This window comes from Cyprinodon variegatus, unplaced genomic scaffold (assembly GCF_000732505.1).
Source record: "Cyprinodon variegatus isolate N-32 unplaced genomic scaffold, C_variegatus-1.0 Scaffold969, whole genome shotgun sequence".
NCBI lineage: Eukaryota > Metazoa > Chordata > Actinopteri > Cyprinodontiformes > Cyprinodontidae > Cyprinodon > Cyprinodon variegatus.
In genome coordinates this window covers 45193-56298 of record NW_015151422.1, presented here as the reverse complement: position 1 = coordinate 56298, position 11106 = coordinate 45193, and positions in this window count along the sequence as shown.

Here is an 11106-nt window from a genome sequence, read left to right as displayed (position 1 = left end):
GGTTGGTCCTTGGCTGGTCCTTGGCTGGTCCTTGGCTGGTTCTTGGATGGTCCTTTGTTGGTCCTTGGCTGGTTCTTGGATGGTCCTTTGTTGGTCCTTGGCTGATCCTTGTAATATTCTTGGCTGATCCACGACTGGTCATCTTGCAATTCCTTTTTAAACATCAATCTTTGTACTAAAATATTCTTTCTGTAATGATTTGTTGGCTTTAAGATCTAAAGAGAAGCACCATTTCCTGGTCAGACCCTGTAATTCAGTGAAAGGGTGGAGTCAGAGTAAAAATATGCAAGAGGGGGTCACTGCAAAGTAGGCTACCATTTGGCTGGCGTTTGACTGGGAAGGGCCATTTTGAAAGGTTGCTACTGTAGCTTTCAGCGGGGATTCCCAGTGCTGCCAACAAGAAGATTTCTTCTACCATTTTCAGGTTGGGTGGGGGTTAAATAGGACCCAGATGCAGAGACTGAAGCTGAGGTGGTTTCTGGCTAGATTTAATGAACCAAAAAGGGCAAAAGAAGCAAAAATCCAAAAATATAAATCCAAAAAATACTGAAAACCAGGAACACTCACAACAAGTGAAAGAAATGATGACAACCCAGCAACAGAGTCTGAGCAGGAAGTCCATATATGGGAGAGAGACACAAAGACCAGGCTAATCAGCAGATTGGGAGCAGGTGTGAACAAAGGAGTCTAGAAGGGAGCTAGGGGAAGGAGAATGACTCAAGAGGGCAACAGAGGGAAAACAAGAAATACCTAAGAACTCAAATACAATCAAAAAGATAAAACTTAAACAGAACCAAAACCATGACACCATTTTAGTCCATTGGGATTTTGTTGGTGTTGTTTCCTTTATGCTACCAAAAGTATTTAAAAAAAAAAATAAAACAACAATACACTGGACTTTTTTTCCAAGTTTGAACACATTTCGCTTCCCATCCAGGGAACTACTTCTGACATTTTGAATTAAAAAAGCTTTCTGGGGGCTGAGATATACAATATAAGCGCTCTGATGATATTTTAGCCAAAGGATTATTATCAAAAACATAATTAATGTGCACAAATAAGGAATAATTGTATTAACCATACGTGTAAACAGAGCTTTATGGGGCCCCCAGGAACTTGGGGCCCTAGGCAACTGCCTAGTATTGCCTAATGGTAAATCCGCCCCTGGGTAGCATTCTGGATATTCTGGATGGAGGAGCTTCATCTGAACCTGCAGCGATTAGAACCTGGTTTCACAGCCTGAGAAACGATGACAGCTGTATTGCTGGAGGTGTGGGTTCAGATCCTCCAGTCTCCAAGCATCAGAAGTTATGGGATCAAACCTCTGCTGCTGTTATTTCTGCCTCCTTCTCCCTGTGCTTGACTGAACAGGACTTCAATGGGAGGAGAAAGGAACGCTGTGGGAGTAATATTTCTAAGCCTCATACTGCAGCATTTGCCTTGCTCAGAGGCCCTTTAACATGCCACATGAGAAAGATGGAATCAAAGCCACAACTTTCATATGGTTTCCTGAGGTTCTCTAACGTCAGCAGATGAGTGGAGATTTCCTGTCTGTTCCTGCTCCGGTCCTGGTTCCAGTCCTGGCTCTGGCTCTGGCTCCGGTCCTGGTTCATGTCCCAGTTCTGGTTCTGGTTTGTGTTTGCTCCAGCAGTGCCCTGAGGAGTGGCTGCTGGAAACAACCAATTGCTCCACCTGCTTTGGGTTTGCAGCCCACCGAGGCGTCATGCTAGGTCCTGTTCCTGCTTGGTTGAGTTTGCCATGCTGACTTAGAATCAAGGTCGGTGGGTCAGCAGGAAGCAGCCGTCCTCCGGAGAGCCGGGCCAAGGCTGCTGGGTGCTGCCTTCATTGGCTGCTGGTTGTGTACAGCTGACTGGTTGCTCACCTACAGCCTTCAGGTTGTAATTTAAAGCAACTAGAGCAAATCTCTCCCTCTCTGTTTGTCTCCATCAGTCTGTGTGTTTATTACCCAGAGTAGCAGGCAGCCGATTGGTGGAGAGGACAGCGCCCCATCAGCGCTCTGACAGGCCTGTGTGTGTAACAGTCAGGGTCAGTCATGGTCAATCACCCAAAGTGACCAAAGAGAGGTCGTCCTTTAAGCTCTTTCTCCTCGTTCCTTCCTACTTTCTTCCTTCCTTCCTTCCTTGTTTCCTTTCCTGCCTTTCTGTCCTCTACATGACAATGGAGATCTGAGGGATGTTCTCAACAGGACCTGTGCTTCAGAACCAGTAAACCATCCACCCTTCTGGACCTATTGGCTTCTGATGTCCATGTGAACCGATAATCACGGTGTCCGCTGGTGCCTCCTGCTGGCTACGGGCGAGAGGCGGGGTCCATCCTGGACAGATCGCCAGTCCATCGCAGGGTCTTCAGTTTCAAATAAATTAGATATGAATGAACCATGAAGAAAAAGCTGACTGTTGAAATTGAGTTTAAGCCGTCAGCTGATCAGATTTAGGCCGTGCCCACATCTTTACTTTGATCCATGTGTTTTATTGGTTTATTTCCTACTTTGTGTTTAGATTTATTTTAGTTCTCAGGTTCTTCTGTTGTTGCTGCTTCTGTCGTCGCTGGTTCCCCGTCGCTGTTGCTGATTATTTTCCCCTGATATCTCCATGGTTCTGTTTTGTTTTACATTTTAAGTTGGATTTTTGGATTCCTGCCTTTGTTTTCTGTTTTCACCAATTAAACTACAAGAAATCACCTCAGCCTGTCTGCCTCTGCATTTGGGTCCCCTAAACCACAACCAAACCCTGACATAGACAGGATTTTCTGTTGGATTCAGATCCAGGTAGGTTGTTAAAAAACACTTCCCTGATGTTGGGTATGGTTTAAACTATCTGAGCTCAGAGGAGGATTTAATTCAATTCAGTTTATTTCTATCGCGCCAATTAAAAAAAAAACATCTAATCTCAAGGCACTTTACAGTTCACCAGATCATCCAGTCAGATTGATTCAAAGTTTTCTATCTAAGGAAAACCAGTTGATTGCATCGACTCATTGACTCTTCAGCAATCCCTCACACTAAGCATGCTTGTAGCGACAGTGGAGAGGAAAAACTCCCTTTTAACAGGAAGAAGCCTCAAGCAGAACCAGGCTCAGTGTGAGCGGCCATCTGCTGAGGCCCACTGGGGTTCAAGGAGACAGAAGCAGACATAGAAAAAGAAGCATAGATACAAAAGGCAATTGTCAACCAGCTCCACAGGCGGCCCTGTCCAGGAAACACACAGCCAGGCAGACGAGCTCCGAGCCAGCTCCCATGTCAGAGGATGAAGAGAGCACATCCAGTTAGTCACAGTCAGAGAAACAGGACTACACTGGAAAACAGGCTGAGCTCCAACATCTATAAACAAAGGTGTTGATGATGCAGCTTTTACTCAACAAAAAGTTGTCCAAAGTTCCTTTTCATTGCCGGTAATCACTGAAATTTGTTTGTTTTTTTCAGAAAGTTCCCTTCATCTCTTTGATTTTGATGTTTGATCTAGTGATTGACTCATACAGGGTTAGGGCCCATGAAAACATCCCGCCCAAACAACGATGGCAAATATTGAGCAGGACTGAGTTTACTAAAAGGAAACCTTTCTTTCTTAACAGAAAACATTAACCACAGGTAGCAGATGGAGGAGGCGATAATACCTGGGCTCCAGCTGTTCTCCAGGCATGGCTGCAGATGAACCAGTGAACACTTTAATGATGGATCTCTGACTTTCTTCCAGTCCTCCACAGTGACCATTTTACTCCCCCACAGGAACCCTCTTCTCCTCGGCTCAGGCGGTGATGATGGACCAGGACTTCTGACCAGTTATTTTTATGTTCCGTAGGTTTTATTGATCATATTACTGGATATTGCTGTAAGGAGTTCTTGGGCTGCAGGGTCACAGTAGGAGTAAACTAAAGCGCCCTGTTTGAAAATAACCAACAAACATCAAAAGACCATTCCTCAGTTCGTCCTGTCAACATTATAAAACAGAAAGAAAAATAGAAAAAGAACTTTATAGGTCTCACAAAGGAGAAATTAACCCATCCCCTTGGGGAGCGGTGGGCTGCCATTGTGTGGTGCCCGAGGAGCAGTGTGGGGTTAAGGGTCTTGCTCAGGGACCCAGAGTGCTGCTTGCAACCTTCTCAGAACACAAGCGCACTGCTTAACTACTAGACAAACACTCCCTCATTAATGCAGTATCTTCCTTTTTTATTCAATAAAGCTTTACCTCTGCAAATTGATAGAAAAGATTGTTAGGATAATGATCATTGATGATGTGTGAGTCTGTTAAACCCTCATAATAGCTGCCTGCTGTGTGTCAGAACTAATGTTTCCCCCAGTAGTTTATCTAATGAGGACAGATCCTCTGTCAGGATAAAAAGTTTTTTTTTTTAGAATGCGTCCTTCATCTAAGAACAAAGTGTGATATTTTAATAAGGCTGGAGCCATGGATGTCTCCTCATCTGTAAACGAGCTGGTGAAGATTTTCAGTCATCCAGGTCAGAGTCATTCCAAAAAAGTTAAAAAACAATCGGGTCCGGTCCAATTTGCATGTTTTCTAAACAAAAACAAGTCTTCAAACTTGGAAACAAAGTCCAGTGGATTGTTTTTTAACATTTTTGGGAACATCTGCAATCATCTATGATGTAATAATGTGATGATGCAGCAGACTGGAGTTGTGTAAAATGTTTCTCTAACTGTGATTCGGGGCCACTTCATGGAGAAGTGAGCTTGTTTGGTGAGCAGCTGCCTTCTGTAACTCTAAGCAACTTCTCTGATCTGAGTAAGATTATAATTTCTGTCAGAATCTGTTATCATGTCACCTGGTTATTTAATACATAAACATTATTAAGTGCTATTGAAAGAGTTTGTTCTCAGTAATCTCCACCCAGAGCTTTCCTTAACAAGTTCAACTCCAGTGAAGTTCTCAGTTCTTCCACCACAGATTCCTTTTTATTCCATTCACCCTGCAGCGTGGTTTGCATTGCTATCTGCTTTGCATCACTTGATCCCTGTTCGTGCCTGTATATAGAGATATGGTGCATCTCTCAGTCTGGTCGTTTTATTCACATTCTGTTCCCCACAATGCTTAGCGCTGGAGGATGGACGTCCTTAGAGGATATTGTGTATTTGGATTCAGAGACATAATCAGCTCTCCAGTCTCAGAGGGCCACTAGCAGGTGGGCTAGTAGTTAGAGTTCAATGTCTCCCTCCCTCCCCTCCCTTCCTCTCCTCCCATTAGGGTTGACCCCAACATAAAACACTGGTCTGTAATGACAGACTAAACTAATGCCATCCATCATCTGCTTGGCTTTGACAGTTCTCCAACCTCGCTGCTCTCCACTCAGAGCCGTTTGGGTAGAAGCTGCACACCAGCCCAGACACACATGGGTAGATACTGTACACACACGCAGAGAGGCACAGACAGAGGTCTTGGCAGAGCAGTAATCTGGAACTCCACTATAATAGAAGTATGTGTGAGAGGGGGAGGGGGGGTTGTTGGAGGGAAACTTGAGCCTGATTGCTGTAAAAGTCACTGGCCACCCTCTTGTCTGCCTCTCTAGCTTAATAAAGCCCATTGGCTTCCTGTAACCCTAGCGCTTTAAGGAAACATTACCGAAAGGTTGACGGTGCAATTCTGTGAGCCTGCTGGACACAGCGTGTACATCCCCATGCTGACTCGTGTCATCCCAGACTGAACGCAAACTTGACTCTCTGGCCTTCACTTCACCACACTTAATTTCTTCCTGTGAGCTATCGAACGGCCGCCCATTGATCTGGGCTCAATGTATCTCACAAATCATCTGCCTGTCGATCAATAAAGAAATCTCCCGGAAAATTCATATTGAGAAGGTGTTTGTGCGCTCTGTGCCGCAGCTGAATGGAGAGTATTGAATGTTAAGTTGATTAATCTGGTCTGGTTTAAATTTGGCCATGGCTAGCTCGATTAAACAGTGGCCAGAGTAAATCACCTTTCTGCCTTTTGTGACTGGAATGAGCTGAGCTGTGCACACACAACTGCTCGGGATAAATCAGAGCTGGGACTTTCATATTTTCATCTGTAGTAATAACCTGTAATAACTGAGAGGGAATCTAGTAATGCCAAGGTCCTTGTTGTGATGGATAAGGCAAAGATTTGTACGCACCATGCATGTTGACGACAGAGGAGGACTTGGAGCTGATTATGTGTAGATGGTCAAGAAGATGTGGTCCACTCACCTCTGATTCTGGAGACACAGTTAGATGATTGGTGTTTATGAAGCTGTCAGGCTTTCCAGTAGATATATATTCATTGATAGAAAGATTTGAGCTCTCATCAAACCGCATATAAAAAAATAAAAGACATATTTGTAATTCAGCAGATCTTTTCTGCCGGCTTGCAAAAGACTAGATTTTAATTAACAAAAAGTACTTTTCACATTGTCAATGAACTATCAAAAGCATCTTTTATAAAGAGAGTTAAACTTCTTTTAAAAACCAAAACATAAAGGAAACATTTGTTGTTTGTTAAGGCAACTGAAACATAGTTTTCCTACCCATGGTGCAACATAATAAAATACAAAGAATAATGTTTTCAAAGCAGTAAGTTTAGTTGAGACAGTTGTAATGTCAGGATAAAAAGTAATCCTCTTTATTATGTAACAAAGGAAATGATTCTGGAGCATACAGGCAGAGGAAGATCTGGGCGGTATGGAGGAGGACCTCTGCAAGGAGGACCCAAAGTTCCTGCCTGTGTCTCAGCAGCAGGAACTGTGGAACCGGAGCCTACGGAGAGGCGGCGCAGCTTGAGACCCACAAAGAGGCAGCACTGCAGATTCACCATGTGGCACTACAAATGGTAATGGTTGTCTCTGGACGGTCCCAGGAGGCGAGGAGCACCCACTGATGTGCCTAGGAGGTGAGGAGAGCCCCCTGAGGGGCCTTAAAGGTGAGTAGCGCCCACTGAGGGGCCTTGGAGGAAAGTAGTGACCACTGGGGGGGACTTGGAGAGAAACTCTCACAGAGCTCTGTTTTACAGCATGATCCATCATGGGGCTCAGGAGTCTCTAAACGGCACAGCGCATGCCTAGGGGACTCTGGACAGCACACAGCGTGCTCAGGGGTCTCTTGAGAGGGGGCTGGCCCACTAAAGTGCTCTGGCTCGGGGACTGGTCTGCTAAAGTGCTCGGGCTCGGGGACTGGTCTGCTAAAGTGCTCGGGCTCGGGAACTGGCCCGCTAAAGTGCTCTGGCTCGGGGACTGGTCCACTAAAGTGCTCTGGCTCGGGGACTGGCCCACTAAAGTGCTCTGGCTCGGGGACTGGCCAGCTAAAGTACTTTGGCTCGGGAACTGGCCCGCTAAAGGGCTCTGGCTCGGGAACTGGCCCGCTAAAGTGCTCTGGCTCGGGAACTGGCCCGCTAAAGTGCTCTGGCTCGGGAACTGGCCCGCTAAAGGGCTCTGGCTCGGGAACTGGTCTGCTAAAGTGCTCTGGCTCGGGAACTGGCCCGGTAAAGTACTTTGGCTCGGGGACTGGCCCGCTAAAGGGCTCTGGTTCTGGCCCGCTAAAGGGCTCTGGTTCTGGCCCACTGAAGTGCCCTGGCTCGGGAACTGGCCCGGTAAAGTACTTTGGCTCGGGGACTGGTCTGCTAAAGTGCTCTGGTTCAGGGGGGGACTGGCTAGCAGGGAGCTGATGGAGGAAAATAATTAACTCTCCCCATAAAAAATAAATCCCATGAGTGGGACTCCTTGAGACAAGGAGCTCTAACTGCTGGAGTAGTAGTGTTGGGAACTGGCTTGATAGACCCAGTAACAAAGTAACAACAAGAAACCAGCAATGAGAAACAGCAGAGGTGGTGTATATATGGGAGACAGCACAGAGAATGGGCTAATGAGCTGATATGGAGCAGGTGTGGATAGAAGTAACTAGAAGGGAGCTGGGTGAAAGGAGACAGGCACAAAGGAGCAATGGAGAGTAACTCAAAAAGTGCAACACAGCTTAAATATAACACAGAATAAAAAAATAAACCAAAGATCAGCTAAACACAATGACATAGTATAGATCACTAAAAACTCAAAAGTCAAGGTTCAAAAGGGGAAAACCATAACAGTATTTCAAGGAAATCACCTGGCTGGCCCACTGCGCTGAGGCTAAGAAAACCTGAGTCAAAGACAAGGCAAGAGGGAAACAAGAGACTCTGAGGTTAGAATCAAAGCAGGTTTTGTGGCTTGAAGTTCACCATGTTTGGTCAACAATCAGATGCTAAGGGACTGGCTCCTTAAATGCTCCTCCCTGATGAGTCGACCCAGCTGCGGTGCACCTCATTAGATTCTGGAAGGCACTGTGCTGCAACTTAATCTAGCAGAAAAAAATGAAAAGCAACCTTCCTCACAAAGCCCCAACATCCCAAAGCTGATAAAGTTACAGATGGAACTTAAAGTGAATCACAAGAAAGTGATTCAAAGGTCCTGATTGCCAACACTGCCCAGTTTATTTGCATGTGGAGGAGACAGAGCCAACTGTGGGGGAGATTTATGGTTTTCAGGCAGTGTTTGGCTTAGAAGAGTAGGAGATTTTTTGGGGGATGTGGGGGCTGAGTTTTTTTATGTTGACGGGACAGATTCCGCTGCAGTGTTGGGCTGGATACAGGAGATGGTGCTGTGGAGCGCTAGTTGGACGGGAGATGATTCTGTTGAGGGCTTAGTGGTCACTGTGCTTCAAAGCAATGACGGATTTGACCTTAATTCCCCATCACGCCATCTACCATTTTGACTGTCTTTATTATTTCTACATTCCTGCTGAGGCCTGTTCTCAGGACGGGAATAGGCCTCCGTAGGGTGGCGTTTATCATCAGGGAGACTATTTATCTGGATGTTTCACATCAAACAAAATGTTGGAAGCCAAAAGTTTTGCACCTGATCTATTCAGGTGATATTCATCTCTCTTGAAGAGGTGTCTCTTTTCCCAGATGTTAAACTTGTTAATAAAGCTAGTCGATCTTGGAGAGCAGGCTCATTTGATCCATTTATTCAGGTAGGAAACTACCGAGTTTGAGTACTCGAGTACAGATGAAGCTGGAGCGACAGAGAGCTGGAAAATATTCAGCATATAAAAACAGAACGTCTGCTTTGATAATTCTGACATAATATTTAAGCCCAAGAAGACTGTGGTAAATGTTGAAATCTTGTAATAACATGTAATGATGTCATCTGTATGCTTTTTATTTTGGTCTTTAAAATGCCAGAATCTGAACCCAACCATCTGAATCAGATGATGACCCAACAGTCACTCAGTACTTCTCCCTACCTGTGCTGTGTTGACATCCGGATCCAAACTAGGTCATCGGCAGAAGAGGAACCAAAGTTCTGCTCGGCCCGCCTGTGAGTTCTGGTGTCACCATGAAGGGAGCGGCTCCTGTTGTTCTCCTCTTAAACCATTGATGGTCCCTCAGATTATCTGCCTTCACTCAACAGGCCTGGAGTCCAACCCAACCTGTTTCATCCGATGGGTCCGACACACTCACTTTTTCAAGGTTTTGTGATTTTTATTTATTTTTCCATATTTGGAGCAGTTGGAGCTTGGAGCTCCATATGATGAGGCCCATGATTTCAGCCTGATCAGGAGCCCCTGCTGTGACCTTTGCAGACAAGGAGGCAGGTGTGTGGCAGGGAAGGGCATGTGACTGCTGTGTTCATTTCAAGAGAAGATAACATGATGTTATCAAGTCGGAGATGAAAGACGGAGAGATGCAGGAGGGCAGAGAAAGGTGTCCAGATAGCATCAATATTCTACCTGTTCTAGCTCTGTGTTCTGCTACTAATATCACATGTGTTCTGTTTTTATAGAAAGGCCTTAGTAAGACGTGTTGTCTGACCCAAAGAGGCTGACACTGAGCTAGCAGAGGGGCTGTGTGTTTACGGTGTGAAGGACACAGATATGTGGTGGGGGGGTGTGGAGGGGACAGCAGAGACAATGACCTGATGAGAGATGGAGAGATTAGGCAGCAGATAGATGGAGCCACAGAAACAGAGATGAGCAGGATGAGAGGATTAGAGGTGCAGAGGTGCTGCTCTGTAGCACCGGGACATGATCCACTGGACTTATGCACACTTAGAGAACCTGTTGGACCTAAAAATACAAGGTTGAGCTGCGTTCAGAGCTAATGCAGCAGATAAGGAGAATGTCTATTTAAAGTGGGGATAGGATGATTCTATAAGGTATCTGGTCCTTAAGGTCTCTGAATAGGGTGTGTAACATTGGTTGGGCTGATAATGGCATATTTGCTGTTCTATGAGCTCTAATGCAGCCTGGTTAAAAGCCCTAGAATGAAACGACAGGTTTTCTTCCTTTTATGGTATGATCATGAATATTTAGATGAGCTGTGCTCTGATTGGTTGGTTTACAACGAGCGAAGCTGCTGAGCAAAGATGCATCATAGCAACAAGCACTCACTCACTGAAACATCAAATTGTTGACATGGTAGGGTGACGAGACGGCCTCTTTTTCACCGACATGTCCTACTTTTCAGAACAAAAAAAAATGTCTGGGGGGGGATTTCAAAATCGTCCAGAATATTGGTCGACTACAGTGCAGCACGTAGTCGAAACACACTGGGCACTCGAACCGAGCCGTCAGCTCCGGGTCCGGTCCAGGAACCCCGGCAGATGGGGGCAGGGAGCCAGCGGGGGACGGAGAAATCGGATCCGACCCGGTGACAGTAGCCTGGACACTGGCAGCCCCATGTTTCCCCCCGCCTGCCTTACCGGCCCCCAGCACCCCTCCTCCGGCTGAGGATGGGCGGCTCATGGTTCTCTGCTGAGGTCCAGACCATTCACAGCCCAGCTGTCGGAACAGCCCCTCCTTTCAGTAAAAGAAGTTTTGCAAATCCTGCTTTGAACCGTCCAAGATTTTGAAAACCATCTTCGGTAAAATGTTTAGAGCAAATGAACAGCTGAGCATCAAACTTTGCAGGGATCTTCTGATAAACAAAATAATCCATGCCTGTCATATCTTCGGATCCTTGGGAACACTGAAAATGTTCCCCTTTCTCCATGTAGCCTGAAACGCTGCATTTACACCTGTGGTTCTGGCTCATTTTCAATAGAGAAACTGCCTGCTTTGTAATTCTTGTAGAAGTATACCCAACTGTAGGC